Raw genomic sequence first — 16,572 nt, 5'->3', positions numbered from 1 at the left:
AAACTAAACAGAGCCAGACGGCTGGCATGTACCATTAAAAAGGTCATAGAGGAGTTTTTAAACGAAGGGCTGGGGGAAAGCCGACAGATGCAGATGAGCACCTGGTTCAGAGGGGAGGATCTATTAATGGGGATTCTCTATATCCTAGTAAGGAGGAAAGGCTGGCAGATGATAAATTACGGCAGTATGTGATAAGAAACATCACATGAAAAGGATTTCCATTCAGTTGCATCACATGAAGGAAGACTGCTAAAAAGTGACTAACTTTGTAAGTACTTATATACAAATGCTAGAATTCTAAATACTAAGATGGGTGAACTTGAATGCCTGGTATTAAATGGGGATATTGATATAATAGGTATCAGGAATCTTGGTGGAATTATGATAATCAGTGGGACACAGGAATACCAGGATACAAGATCTATAAGAATGACAGACTAGGTTGTGCTGGTCGGGGAGTGGTACTACATGTGAAAGAAAGCGTAGAGTCAAATGTAGTAAAAAAACTTAAGTGAACAAAATTGTGCCATAGAATCTCTATGGTTAGAAATTCCATGCTTGAATAATAAGAATATAGCAATAGGGATTTACTGATGATCACCTGACCAGGATGTTGATGGTGACTGTGAAATGCTCAGGGAGATTAGAGAGGCTATAAAAATAATAAAACCTCAATAATAATGGGGGATTTCAACTATCCCCATGTTAACTGGGTACATTTCACCTCAGGATAAAAGAGATAAAATTTCTTGACACCATTAATAACTGTTTCTTGGAGCAGCTAGTCCTGGAACCCACAAGAGGAGAGGCAATGCTTGATTTAGTCCAAAGTGGAGCACAGGATCTGGTCCAAGAGATGAATTTAGCTAAACTGCTTGGTAATAAACACCATAATATAAGTACATTTAACATCCCTGTCGGAGGATAACAACAAAGCAGCCCATCATGGTAGCATTTAATTTCAGAAAGGGGAACAACACAAAAATGAGGATGTTAGTTAAACAGAAATAAAAAGTGAAATTCCTGCAAGCTGCCTGGAAACTTAAAAAAGTTAAAAAAAACTTAAAAAAGTTAAAAAAAACACACCATAATAGAGGCTCAAATTAAATGTATACCCCCAAATTAAAAATTATAATAAGAGGACAAAAAAACTGCCACCCTGGCTAAACAATCAAGTAAAAGAAGTGGTTAGAGGCAAAAAGGCATTGGAAAATAGAAAGGAGCATAAACTCTGGCAAGTCAAGTGTAAAAGAATTAGGCAGGCCAAAAAAGAATTTGACGAGTAATCAGCAAAAGACACAAAAATTAACAGCAAAAACATTTTAAGTATATCAGAATCAGGAATCCTGTTATACAATCAGTGGGGCCACTGGACAATTGAGATGCTAAAGAAGCACTCAAGGAAAATAAGGCCATCGCAGAGAAAATAAATGAATTCTTTGCATCAGCCTTCACTACAGAGGATCTGAGGGAGATTCCCATACCTGAACCGTTCTTTTTAGGTGACAAATCTGAGGAACTGTCCCAGATTGAGGTACCACTAGAGGAGGTTTTGAAACAAACTGATAAATTAAACTATAATAAATCACCAGGACCAGATGGTATTCACTCAAGAGCTCTGAAAGAGCTCAAATATGAAATTGCAGAACTACTAACTGTGGTAAGTAAGCTATCATTTAAATCAACTTTTGCACCAGATGACTGGAGGATAATTAATGTGATACCAATTTTTAAAAAGGCTCCAGAGGTGATCCTGGCAATTGTAGGCCAGTAAATCTAACTTCAGTACCAGGCAAATTTGTTGACAATATAGAAGAGAACAGAATTATCAGACACAAAGATGAACACAATTCGTTGGGGAAGAGTCAAGATGGGTTTTGTAATGGGAAATCATACCTCACTGATCTATTAGAATTCTTGGGGTGGGGGGTCAACAAACATGTGGACAAGGGTGATCCAATGGATATATGTGATAGAGTGGGACTGTTCTTAATGTTTCCTCTGAATACTGTAGGGGTGCCTCAGTTTCTCCATGCATTTCTTAAGTCTCTAGGTGGTGGGATAAGGGGGTGTAATTGTTGCAGAGAAAAGGGCCAGTGTACATAAATGGCTGACACTCTGTCTCCTGGCAATTGATGGCCTGGGTCCTTCCCCCCTGCGAGGTGATAGCTAAAGGTGTTGGAGAACCAAGGAATCAGGTGATCTCCTGGCTGGGGAAAGGGTCAAAACCCAGAGGAGGAGGGGGTGGAGAGTGAGTCAGTTTGGGCTGGCTGGGGACGTGGAGTGAAGTGCAGATGTGGTTGTCTGGCTCACTGCCCCCCAAAATGGACTTGGCTGAGGGGTCCTGTTCGCTGTATCTACAAGCCCTGTTTTAAACCGTGTTCCTGTCATCTAATAAACCTCTGTTTTACTGGCTAGCTGAGAGTCACGTTTGACTGCAAAGTTGGGGTGCAAGACCCTCTGGCTTCCTCAGGACCCCACCTGGGCGGACTCGCTGTGGGAAGCGCACAGAGGGGCAGAGGATGCTGAATGCTCCAAGGTCAGACCCAGGAGGGTGGAAGCCGTGTGAGCTTCTTGCCCTGAAGACAGTCTGCTCACAGAGAGGAGACTTCCCCAGAGTCCTGACTGGCTTCATAGGGAGCAGTTCCAGAGCATCGCGTGGGGACTCCATGACAATATAGTGGACTTAGACTTTCAAAAAGCATTTGACAAGGTCCCTCACCAAAGGCTCTTAAGCAAAGTAAGCCTTCATGGGATAAAAGGGAATGTCCTTTCATGAATCAGCAACTGGTTAAAAGAAGAAAACAAAGAGTAGGAATATATGGCCAGTTTTCATAATGGAGAGAAGTAAATAGTGCTGTCCCCCAGGGATCTTTACTGGGCCCTGTGCTGTTCAACATATTAATAAATTATCTGGAATAAAGGGTAAACAATGAGGTGGCAAAATCTGCAGACGATACAGAATTACTCAAGATAGTTAAGTCTAAAGCAGACTGCGAAGAGTTACAAAGGGATCTCACTAAACTGGGTGACGAAATTCAATGTTGATAAATGTAATGTAATGCCCAGTGGTAAACAGAATCTCAACAATACATACAAAACGATGGGGGTCTAAATTAGCTGTTACCAAGAAAAAGATCCTGGAGTGCTTGTGGATAGTTCTCCGAAAACATCTGCTCAATGTGCAGCGCCAGTCAAAAAAAGATAACAGAATGTTAGGAACCATTAGGAAAGTGATAGATAACAAGACAGAAAATAGTATAATGCCTCTATATAAATCTATGGTCCGCTCACATCTTAAATACTTTGTGCAGATCTGGTCGCCCCATCTCAAAAAAGATATATTGGAATTGGAAAAGTTAAAGAAAAGGGCAACAGAAATGAGGAGGGGTATGGAACGGCTGCCATATGAGGAGAGATTAAAAAGACTGGGACTTTTCAGCTTGGAAAAGAGACAACTAAGGGGGATAAGCTAGAAGTCTATAAAATCTTGACTGGTGTGGAGAAAGTGAATAAGGAAATGGTATTTATTCCTTAATATAACAGAAGAACTGGGGCGGGAGGGTCACCCAATAAAATTAATAGGCAGCAGGTCTAAAACAAACGTAAGGAAGTATTTCTTCACCCAGCGCACAGTCAACCTGTGGAACTCATTGCCGGGGATGTTGTGGAGGCCAAAACTATAACAGGGTTCAAAAAAGAATGAGATAAGTTCCTGGAGGACAGGTCCACCAGTGGCTATTAGCGAGGCTGAGCAGGGATGCAACACCATGTGCTGAGTGTTCCTCTCTGTTTGCCAGAAGCTGGGAATGGGTGATCCGGGCTGGATCACGTGAACATTGCCTGTTCTGTTCAGTCCCTCCAAAGCACCTGGCATTGGGCAGTGTTGGAAGAGAGGATACTGGGCTAGATGGCCCATTGGTCTGACCCAGTAGGCTGTTCTTATGATGGGGGAAGGGCGTCTCATATGAGCCGCAGATTGAAACGTTGCTTAAAGGGCAGCGAGAGCTGAGATGGGCCCCCAGGGGCAGGGGCAGTTTGACTACTATATTTGGGTGGGGCAGCGTGCATGTGCAGACACACGTGTGTGCTGAAGCCAGTTCCCCTGGCTTGCTCACTCTCTCCCCCCATCTGGAGTGGTACCTGGGCTGCGGGTGCTTCTACCCCCAAGTTAGTTCAGTAGTAAACAGGTTTAAGGAAAGACTGATCATGTTCTTATCATGGGAAAAGTACTCCAAAAACTCAATGTAAACCATCGCTGACAAGTTCTGTGGTGCTCCATGGAGGCCTTTGAATGCAAATAAGTTAATCAGCCAATTTGCACATTGCAATAGTTTGGTTATAACCATCACCTTCAGCTTCTGATCAACACACCCTGATGCAGCCACTGTGCTGGAGAGTGGCTGGGAGGTGTTAGGGTACATGAATGGGTGCTTTGGCTGCTGTGTGTATGTGTGTGTGTGAATTAGCTGGTTTGGGGTGTCTGGGTGAGCATGGGACCCATGGTGGGTGCATTGCCTTGTATTCCTGAAACCTCCGTTGGCTGTTTCTTCTCCACTTAGATCTACCAGTGGGAGAAGAGAGGTAGAGGGGACTGCAGCTCATTTGGCACCACAGCAGCCATTAGTTGCAAGCCGTTCCTACAGCCTAGCTGGGTGCCGGGCATTTCAGCTGGGCTATGGAAATGCATGACAGGGCTGCTTGCATTTGGCAACCCTGCTTAAGGATGCCATGTTAGCCAGCGTAAATGGAGAGCCAGAAAAGTAATACAAGGGGCAGGCCTTTTGCAAGGATGAGCTGGGATCTGGAGCATTATCCTTTGCCTTGGTGGTTGTGTTCTGCAGGATTTCAGACCATACCTCATGGCCCTCTCACCTGTTAGGAGGAAGAATAGGGCAAAACCACAGCTTGAGTAGGATTTTTTTAACTTCCTGTGGAATTATCACCAGAACAGCCGCAGTTACGCAGCACAAAAAGCAGGCAGTGAGTTTAAAAAAGTTCTTCTCCTAATGAACAACACATTTATGTTGCTTACCAGTGCACCTAGGACTGTTTTCTTTTAGTAGAAAGATACATCATATTCACTCAGCTGATCTAATGCAGTAGAGCAATGGTCACCCAAACGCCACATGTTGATAGATTAAATAGGTTCAAGATGAAAGAAGATATTTATCCCCCAATGGATATGCAAAAACATTTTCCTCCTAATAGTAAGTACTACCTAGAATGAACTTCCCACACTTGCAAACATAGTCTTATTACATGCAGTGATGACTAAAAGCAAAAAACCAACCCCCTCTACCTCCTCCCCCAAAAAACCCAACCACACTGGAACAGTCACATCCTCAGTCTTCAGAATTATTTATCAATAAATAAATAAACAAAGGGGAGCAAGGATCATTTTATAAGAAGCAAACATGTCCTGATAGATACTAATAATTCAGACACCAACAATTTTAAAACGCACAACTTGTCCATTACAAAATGTCATTTTAAATACGAAGCTCTGGCATCCAGCAAAGTTGCTCAGCACTTTTCGTACTTTAACTACAATTTGTATGGCTAACACGTAAACTCTCTGGAGACATCCATGGACACCCAGTTTTAAAGAGTGGCTCGAGATATCAAAAAACGATTTCCCAAAAGATCTGTAAAACCATTACTTAATTTTAGGGCTCAGTTCAATAAAGAATTATGCTGTTTCTATGGAATTTAGTCATAAAAAAAGTTCAGACTGTACTAAAAACTAATTAATTCTGTGGTTTTGGTATTCATTGAAGCCTCCTTTCCCCTGTCACAAATAGCTCATATTATGCCCTGAAGGATGTGCATGCCAAAATGGTGGACAAGGATATTCTGAGCTCAAAAGATTATAGCAAAGTATGTTTATTTAAAAAGGAAACTTTCTCAAATGGCTTGAGAGATAATAGAGCTGCCTGCAGGCAGATTTAACTTGCATTCTGGTCATTTATGGGGACTTACTATGCAGCTATTTATTCCTCTGGTTAAAATAAACACTTACCGCCTCAATACGTTCTACATATGGTACTTATGTAATATCTAGAGATGAATTATCTTTCAGAAAAGCCATCATTCACAATATGGACATTAAGATTAACTTTTGTACTTCTCTGCACGACCTCATGTGAAAAAAAAGTCAGAAATAATCATGTTTTTCTTGAGAATTTTACGTTTTCATCTGCAGTGTCTGTAATTCTCAGAATAGCTTTAAAAATATTAGCTAATACATGTTTGCTTAATAAAATATTGAGCTGAAGAGAGGGAAGGCATGAAAAACAGCAGTAATCTATCTAATGCATTGATTCTATTTCCGCCCTCAACAACAGCAAGGGCCACGCATTTTTACTGAATAAAGTCCTCCACTAATGACAGCTATTAACAGGACAAGTTTTTAACCTATGGGTGGGGTGAAAGGAGATCTTTCCCTAAGCTGATATTGATTGACCTATATATATTTGCATGTTCGCCTGATTCTGCCCACACTCTACTGCTCAAACATAACCCACAAATATTTTGTGTTTAAATCGGGCATTCATTATACAGTCCAACTCCCATGCAACATTCCGTGGGAAAATCATTACATGCCCATGTAACGTGTTTGTTGAATTGAACCCTTGTCTTAACAGAAATAGTAACATGAAAAAAGCACAGTTCATCTTCATTTTAATGAGTGTTTTTGTGATAGCAATAAGGTTACTTTGTGTTTCACACCAAGAATGTTGTCTGCTGGGATACTTGTATACACAAACTGCAGTGTCTGGTATTAGAGTAAGTATACCATGGTCATGTGAAATATATAGCAGGCAACTACTCATCAAGGAAATGGTGTATATATATATATATATATATATATACGCACACACAAGAGAAACATTTTATTTATTATTTTTAGATACATTAACCTTTTTTTTAATAAAGTTGAAAAGTTGACTGGCTCGTGCATAGCCATAAAATCCTTTTTACTGCTAAGGTTATGTGTTTTGTATGTCACAAAAAGACGAGAGTAATTAACATTGCACAGGCATGCAAGTTAATCAATGAATCATATTTTTAAAATAATTTATGTCTCCCAGGTTGCTGTAATGAATTAAGGAGCATGTTTGAGCTATCAAACATTTTGCATTTTTGTAAACTATCGATGGCTAAGGCTAAGTTTTTGTCATGGATATTTTTAATAAAAGTTATGGACAGGTCACGGGCAATAATGAAAAATTCACGAAAGCCCGTGACCTGTCTTTGACTTTCACTAAAAACACCCATGACAAAATGAGTAGCCTGGGCAGCTAAGGGGCAGCTCCAGGGTACCCCTCCGCTGGCAGCTCCAAGCTGCGGGGGTCCCCTCTGCCTCCTGCAGCAGCAGTGAGCTCTGGGGATCCTCCCTGCCACCCACCATGGCTAGGAGCTGCCGGGGTCCCCCCTGCTGCTCACAGCAGCCCGGAGCTCCGGGGGTCTCTCTTGCTGTCCGTGGCAGCAAGGAGCAGCAGGGGTTCCCCACTGCTGCCTGAAGTGGATGAGAACAGTGGGCATCCCCCTGCCGCCTGGTCTCCCCTGCTACCTGGGACAGCGGTGAGTGGGTGGGGTCCCCCCTGCTGCCCAGGATGGCAGTGAGCTGCAGGGATTCCCCCTGACGTCGGGTACCCCCTGATGCCCCCCACCCTGCCCGTGGTGGCTGGGAGCGGCAGCAGGGAGCTGTGGGGCTCTCCCCTAACACTCGGGGTGGCCGGGAGCTGCGGGGATTCCCCACAGCTCCGTGCCTCCGTAGGAGGCAGGGGACCCTGCAGCTCCCAGCTGCTGCTGGCTGAAGTCACCAAATCGCAGCCTTATCAATGGCCCATTAAAGGGCTTTGTGTCATTAAAGAACCTTAATCAACCATCCCATTTTGCCTATATTTAGATATTTTTCATTGCTGTCAAGGGACAAAACAAACTTTCAAGGACTTAAAAAGCTAACCAGAAATGTTACTACAGGCAGTTAAGTTTTTTAAAACTTTCCTTGCATGCAGGAAGAATGTTGCTTGGAAGGCAGCCATCCTCCTTTTCTGTGAAGATACTAGCTTACATTCCCAGCAGCTCAGGAATGTGTGAAAAAACAGTTACTCACCTTCTCGTAACTCTTGTTCTTTGAGATGTGCTGTTCACGCCCATTCCAATCAGGTGTGTGGGCACGCACATGCACAGTAGCCGGAAGATTTTTTGCTAGCAGCAGTTGTTGGGTTGGCCGGGGCACCCTCTGGTGTCGTGCCTTCGTGGCTCTCAGAGCTGTGTCGAACTGCCACCCCCTCAGTTCCTTCTTGCCAGCTACCCCGACAGCCGGGTAGGAGGGTGAGTATTGGAATGGACATAAACAACACACCTCGAAGAACAACTTACGAGAAGGTGAATAACTGTTTTTTCTTCTTCGAGTGCTTGTTCATGCTGATTCCACAAGCCCAAGGTGACTCACAAGCCCAAGTTTAGGTGGTGGGGTCAGAGTCTTCCACTGATTGGAGCACTGCTCGTCTGAAGGTTGCATCGTCTCTGGCCTGCTGGGTAATCGTGTAGTGCATGGTAAAAGTGTGGATGGAGGACCACGTCACCGCCCTGCAGATTTCCTGAGTGAGAACCCGAGCCAGGAACACTGTTGATGAAGCCTGCGCCCTGGTGGAGTTCACAGTGATCAGAGGTGTGGGAACCCCTGCCAGATTCTAGGACTCATGAATACAGGATGCTATCCATGACGAGATGCGTTGCGATGATACGGGCAGACCTTTCATTCTGTCCACCACTGCCATGAATAACTGGGCCGATTTTCTGAATGGTTTTGTTCGCTCGATATAAAAGGCGAGCGCCCTGTGGACTTCCTGTGAGTGGAGTCTCTGTTCCCTACTGCTGGAATGAGGCTTAGGGTAGAACACCTGGAGAAAAATGTCCTGGTTGATGTGAAACTGTGACACAACCTTTGGGAGGAAAGCAGGTTGAGGTCTGAGCTGAACCGTGTCCTTATAGAACCTGGTGTAAGGGACTCTGATGTTAGGGCCTTGAGCTCAGACACCCTCCTGGCCCAGGTCATCGCTACCAGGAATGACACCTTGTAAGAGAGGTAGAGCAGGGAGCACATCACCAACGCTTCAAATGGTGGTCCCGTGAGCCTAGAGAAGAACAGGTTGAGGTCCCAGGTGGGGACAGGCTAACGGATGTTAGCTAACGGATGAGGGTACAGTCTGTCGAGGCCTTTTACAAATCAGCTGACCATAGGTTAGCAAACACCAAGCGGCCTCCCGCGCCCGGATGGAAGACTGATATGGCAGCTAAGTGCACCCTTAATGAAGGCAACGAAAGCCCCTGCTGCTTCAGATGGAGGAGGTAGTCCAGAATGAGCGGCACTGAGGCTCATGTCAGGAACGAATGGCGCTGCGCCAACCAGACTGAAAATCTCTTCCATTTGGCCAGGTAGGTGGCTCTCGTAGAGGGTTTCCTGCTGCCAAGGGGGACTTGTCTAACATGGTCTGAACAGGAAAGCTCCATCGGGTTCAACCACTGAGCTTCCATGCCGTGAGGTGAAGCGAGTCGCGGTTCGGATGTTGAAGATGACTGTGATCTTGCGTCAGAAGGTCCGGGAAGAGTGGAAGAGTGACCGGGGCTTTCACAGACATGTCTAGGAGAGATGTGTACAAGTGCTGATGAGAGCAGGCTGGTGCTATCAATATGACCTGAGCTCATTCCCTCTGGATCTTGAGGAGTACCTTGTGAACTAGCGGTATGGGTGTAAAGATGAAAAGGAGATGGCCTCCCCATAGAAGGAGGAACGCGTCCACTCTGGAGCCCAGGCTGTGATTCTGGAAGAAGCAGAACTGCTGGCACTTCCTGCTGTGTTGCATGGTGAATAGGTTTATCTAGGGAAAGCTCCACCTCTGAAAGACTGAGAACGCAACGTCCGGGTGAAGGGACCACTCATGGGCATGAAACGACCTGCTGAGATGGTCCGCCTGCTCGTTCTGTACCCCGGGGAGGTACAACACTTGCAGGTGTATTGAATACTCCACAAAGACGTCCCACAGCATGAGGGCTTTTTGGCACAGGGGAGAGGAGCATGCACCCCTGTTTGTTGATATAGAACATTGCTGTTGTATTGTCCATCATAACTGATACACATTGTCCCGTTTAAGTGTGCACAGAAGGTCTGGCATGCTGGGCGCACCGCTCTCAGCTCTCTGACGTTGATATGGAGATCCAGGTCTGCTTGAGTCCTTGAGTCCTGCGGTCTCCCAGATGAACTCCCCAGCCCAAGTCTGATGAGTCCATCACTAGCGAGAGAGACAGCTGTGGACTGGTGAAGGGGACCTCTGAGCACACCTCCTGAGGGTCGAGCCACCAGATGAGGGAGTCGATGACCGGGCGAGGCAGGGTTGATCCTGTCCAAGCTGTCCCCGGCTGGGCAATACACTGACACAAGGCACGACTGAAGAGGTCAAAGCCTGAGTCTGGCATTCGGCACCACGTAGGTACAGGTAGCCGTGTGTCTGAGAAGCTGCAGGCAGTTTCTTGCTGTGGTGATGGGAAACTGTCTGATGCCTCAAATGATATCTGTCAGGGCCTGAAACCTTGCTTCCAGCAGGTATGCCCTGGCTTGGGTCGAGTCCAGTACTGCCCCTATAAACTCTATCCTCTGGACGGAGGACAGAGTTGATTTTCCTTTGTTTAGAAGGAGACCCAGGTTGTCAAAGGTGGCTCTGATGAATCTGTTATACCAATAAAATAAAAACCAGCAGGATCTTATTAAAGGGAAAAGGCAAAATGCCACATTTATTGTAAATATAATAAAGAAATATAAAACTCACACTGTCCTATCGTTACTTATTCCTTATTTAACTATATATATATATATATATTCATTCATTCATACCAGTTCTGCATAGGGGTTTATAGTTTTACCAGCCTAGAGGTTGCTCGTGACAGGGTACTGGCCAGGTAACCTGTACACGAGAGTGGAGCCGAGTCCGTGTCAGATGCGCATCCGATGCTCCTGAAGGGTAGTGGCAGAACTGGAGACTCAAAGTTCTCAGTCCTTAGTGTCCATTTTTATAGGAATTTCTTCCTATGCCAGTCCGTGGAATTTGCTTTGTCATATTGTTAGTCATGACTGCTCCAGGACGGCTGTCAGGTACTCATCAGCTTTCTTCATCCTTTGAATTGGTCGGGTGGATCCCAGTTTGCCCTCTGGTGGGGTTCTCTGGTTGTCTCCACCTGGCGTCTTCTTCGGCCAATTGGTGTTAAATTCCTAGGCTGGCACTTCCCTGATTATTCAAAACCCACCATTCATTCACATACATTCCTTACTTTAATAAAAACGTATTTCTCATTTCACCGAGTATTGTTATTTTATTTGAGACTCCCTGTCTCTTAACATTCCTTCGGTATTGCCTTTCTTTTATTATACAAAGGTGTTATTTATTTGAGACTCCCAGTTTTTTAACATTCCTGATCCAAACTATAGAGGGTGGGAGTCTCTATGTGACATTTCTATGAGTGCCGCTCCAATTCGCGGTTCTTCATGGGTGTTACAAACAAGCACGTCAATCTCCATCACAAAGTATCCGTTTGCAAAGTAGAGCCAATTGAACCTAACCATTTGAGAAAGTAACGTTAATTGATTGGTTTACATTTATAAGCGTCAATCTCAATTACAATCAATGAAAAGCGCCAATACAAAGAAAGCAGAGTCAATTAAGCCGTTTAGTTTTACAAGCGTCAATCTTAATAACGAGTGCGAAAGTATCAATTCAGAGTCAAATTGAGCGGTTTGGTTTTACAAGCGTCCATCTTAATAACAAGTGAGAGAAAGTATCAATTTAGAAAAAGCAAAGCCAATTGAGCGGTTTGCAAGGTACGGTTTGCAAGCTTTAATACAGAATTGTAAATCAATATTGCAGATTTACAATTATGTCAAATAGAAGAATTATAAATGCAGATTTAATACATATTATAAATCAATACTGCAGGTTTACAATTTCTTATGAACAGAATCACAAATATTGGAATATGCCTACAAATCCGACCTGTGTTTCCACTTGGGTCCTGGAGCGGCCCTCGATCAGCTAGTCGTCAAGGTATGGAAACACCTGTACTGGTGCCTGCGCAGGAACACAGAGACAACTGCCATGCACTTGGGGAAGATTCAAGGTGCTGCTGACAGGCTGAATGGAAGGACTGTGAATTGGTAGTAGGTATTGTTCACCACAAACCTGAAGTACTTTCTGTGGGACTAAGTGATTGCGATATGAAAATATGCATACTTCAAGTCGAGGGCGGCATACTTGTCTGCTGGATCCAGTGAGTGGATGATGGAGGCCAAAGAGACCATGTGGAACTTGAGTTTCTTCACGAACTTGTTGAGTTCTCGCAGATCCAAGATGGGCCTGGGGCCGCCTTTGATTTTCGGTATTAGGAAATACCGGTAATAGAAGCCCTTGCCCTTCTGCTCCTGAGAAACCTCTTCCACTGCCCCTAGCGATAGGAGTGACTGCACCTCCTGTATAAGGAGTTGCTCGTAAGAGGGGACCCTGAAGAGGGACGGGGAAGGGGGCTGGAAGGGCTGGAGGGCACAGAATTGGATGGAGTATCCCCTATCGTGTGGTGCACCCAGCGGTCCAAAGTAATACGGGACCATGCACGGTAGAAAGGGGATAGTCGGACGAAAATGTAAGGCAGGGTGGATCCAGATCTACCTCTGGTGCGCTGTCCTCGACCACACCTTCAAAAGGTCAGTTTGGCCCCTGAAGAGGGTTGGATTGTCCTGAGCCCTGGCCAGAGCGTTGACGTAGACTTCTCCTGCCGCTCTGATTTCTCCTTCTGGAGCCCTCTTGGCAGTTCTGATGACCGAACCGCTGAGGAGGCTGCAGACAGAAGTGTCTCTTCTGTGTTGAAGGCGTATAGAGACCCAGGGACCTAAGGGTGGCTCAGGAGTCTTTAAGGCTGTTTAGTCTTTTGTCAGTTTTCTCTGACAAGAGAGTATCACCTTCAAAAGGCAGGTTCTGAATAGTTTGCTGTACCTCGTAGGGGATGCCAGAAATCTGGAGCCATGAGCCCCTTCTCATAGCCATTCCTGTGGCCATAACCCTGATGGCCGCATCTGCCCTGTCAAGTGCTGCCTGAAGGGACACCTTTGAGATCAGTCTCTCTTCCTCAAGAGAGGAAACTCGGCATGGGAGTTCGAGGGGAGCAACTCCATGAATTTAGCCATCGCTGAGCAGGTATAGTAGGAGTACCTGCTGACGATGGCCTGATGGTTGGGTATGTGGAGCTGTAAGTCTCCAGTGGAGCAGACTTTTCTCCAAAAAAGGTGAAGCCTTTTTGCCTCCTGATTCTTTTGGGAGGGTCCCTGGAAACCCTGATGCTCGTGTTGGTTGGCAGCATCGACCACGGGAGAGTCAGGTGTGGGATGCATGTATAAATGCTCATAACCCTTGGATGGCACAAAGTAGCGTCTTTCGTTGCGCTTAGCCATAGCGGGTAACAAAGCTGGGGTCTGCCACAGAGTTTTCGTGGTTTCAGAGATGGTCTTTTTGAGGGACAGGACAATACATGCAGGTCCAGAGGGGGCGAGGATGTCCACCATTGGATCTGCAGCCTCCACTACCTCCTCTCCCTGAATGCCCAGGCCCTGGGCAACCCTCCACAACAATTGCTGCAGAACCTTGTTGTCCTCCAGGGCTGGGGCTGTCGCCGTGCCCGCCAATGCTTCATCTGGTCAGGAAGAGACCCCCGTGAGGGGTGGCTGCTCCCTTCCTTTCTCTCCCGCGGCACCTGGGTTTCTTGGGCCGGTGCTGACCCAGATGGTGTTGCACCCCTCAGTGTAGGGGCTGCATATACCGAAACAGGCACCGCCGGTGCCAAAAGTGCCATCAGTCATCCTCGATATTGGAATCACCGTCGATGCCAGAATCGCTATTGGTTCCAGAGCTGGAGTTGACGTTGCCGCCGGTGCTGGAGTCCCTGCCGGTGCCCGTGCTGCCGGGACCCCCAGGCCCACTGCTGGCTGCACCAGAGGCATCGAGATGGTAGTGCAGGGTGGTACTGGGCCTATCCCCAACCCTGGTGGTGCCGGCAATGCTGGCGGGGGTACAAAAGAGGCCGAGGCTACTGACGTCACCCTGGAATGAGACCCTTGGCTACGACTTTGTCTTTGATGAAAAGCCCAGGGAGTCCAAAAGGGCCACTGCACCGGGGGCTGCCATTGGGCAGGCCAAGGTGCTAGGTAAGGGTATTGGTCCTGAGTTCATGTGGACCATCTGCTCCTGCTCCTCCGGGACAGATAGGAGCCCGACTCTGACTCCGAGGTGTCTGAAAACAATGACCACGGAGGGAGCAGTACTTCTAAACACCGAATTTTTGTGCCAAGGGCTCAGAGGGATCAGCATGGCTGCTGGGCGTGCTCTGGTGCCGGGGAGTGGCGCGCTGGGGTTAGAGATCAGCAGGCCATCATAGCGGGCTTTCCCCTTGAAGGAGCCTGGGGAATGACCGTTGCTGTCGACCTGTCCCATCTGGGAGGAGAGAATGGTGACATGAGGTGAAGCAGTTCTTAAGCCACTTCAAACGCCTCAAGTATCAAAGGGAGGTGCAGCTCACGGCTCGGCCGCAGAGAGTGAGGAGGGCCCGGACTCAACCGCCCTTCTACACGGGCAGGAGTCAATACAACCATCCCCAGTGGAGCAGCTTTAGTGTGGCCTGACTCGGGGATAACAGCGGGAGGCTCCTTAGCCTTAGCAGGGGGAGGATGACCCCTCTCTGGCCTCTTTTTTTGCAGCACTGGCAATTGCGAATGGTGTCTGCGTACCGCATGTGAGCTGCGAGTGGAGCTGGGACGGTGCCATGAATCCTTGTCCTTGCCCAGCACCGGTGCTCGTGCTGATGGTGCTCGAGTGCTCCGCACCGAGGAGGAGGTACTCAGCGCAGGATCCGTCGACCCAGGGTGGGACTGGGGGCGGAGTTCTGCCTCCATCAACAGGACCTTCAGGCGCTGCTATCTTTTAAAGTCCTGGGCCAAAAGGTCTTCCAACTGGCACAACGATCCTTCTGATGGCCCTCTCCTAAACACTTTAGACACGAGGTGTGAGGATTGCTTCTGGGTATACACTTGGCACAGGCTTCGCAGGTTTTGAAGCCTGGAGACGCTAGAATGCCCTGGCGTCGGGAGAGCATAGGAGGGGATTTCCCCCCCACAAAAGAAACTTACCTAACACTAACGAACTACTAACTACTCACTATCAACGAACAATGGAAAACTAATGAAAAACAATGTAAGACAAGAGCACAGGGAAGTTCCAGCTAAACATCACTGGCGGTAAGAAGGAACTGAGGGGGTGGCGGGTCAATAGGGCTCTATATTGAGTGCCATGAAGGCACGACTCCAGGCGCCATCCTGGCCCACCCAATGGATGCTGCTAGGGAAAAATCTTCCAGCTACCATGCACACATACCTGACTGGAATCAACATGAACAAGCACTCAAAAAAGAATTATTATTAGTTATTATTATTGAATATTGTTAAATATTGACTCCATTTCATGAATCTAGCCCTTAGTTTCATGTCTACAGTTACATGACATAAAGCTGCTGTATGCAATTTCTTGCTCGTGTGATAGTACGAGGGTAGATTGTTTACAGCTTTAAAAAAGTGTAATTTCAATGATTTCTTGGTAAAACTTTTACAATTGCAGTATTTTCATCAGTTCACAAATCTGTCTGAAACTCAAATATTCAGGACTGTACACATTTTGGAGTAACAACTACTTCACTAACCTGAGTTTGGATTAGGATTTGGGTTAGGATTTCAGTTTTAATGATGATGCAAGATCATTTTGTTAGATTATAAACTGAGAAACTGCATGGGATGCAAGTAAAGCTGTTCAGATAACCCAAGCCAAATACAAGGCTGGTGGCTGCAGTCACACAAATCACCTAATTCCTGACTCGCTAAATATTCAATAGGACATTCAATTAACAGTGATTTTTTTTTTAGTTACACCACTTACTTATATGCAGTTTGTAATAAAATATTATTACTTTTCAAATCTTATCCAAAACGGAAAAGATGCTCAGTTCCACAGGCCACATCCCACAACTGATTTTCATGTAGACTTTCCCATTACTTTTAATGGGAATCTGACTCCAATTGATACCATATGCCAGATATTTGAAAGAACCACAAACTCAGAACATAAAACCTCTCTTCAGATTGAAAATCTAAGTGAATTCATGACAGAGAGACATATTTTTCAGAACTGGATGGTTACTCTTCTGCTCTTAAAGGCAAGCAGACAACTCCCAATGAAGTCAGTGGAAGTTACGACCATGCAATAGAAGAGTTGAGCTTGGAGAGTCCTAAAATTTAGGTCTATATCCTCTTTTCTGTATATGTTTGGCATTGACTTTAATACGAGTGCCTCATGTAGAATGAAGGTAGAATATGGCCTTTAGTTAGGTTTTTGTAGTAAGACAATTAAAAATGGATACAAGCTTGTGTTTTAAAAAAAATGTCATAAGAGGAAGGCAGAATATCCACAGACAGAAAAT

This window comes from Natator depressus, chromosome 2, assembly GCF_965152275.1.
Source record: "Natator depressus isolate rNatDep1 chromosome 2, rNatDep2.hap1, whole genome shotgun sequence".
Lineage (NCBI taxonomy): Eukaryota > Metazoa > Chordata > Testudines > Cheloniidae > Natator > Natator depressus.
The sequence above is the reverse complement of the archived record's forward strand: the minus strand, read 5'-3'. Positions refer to the sequence as shown.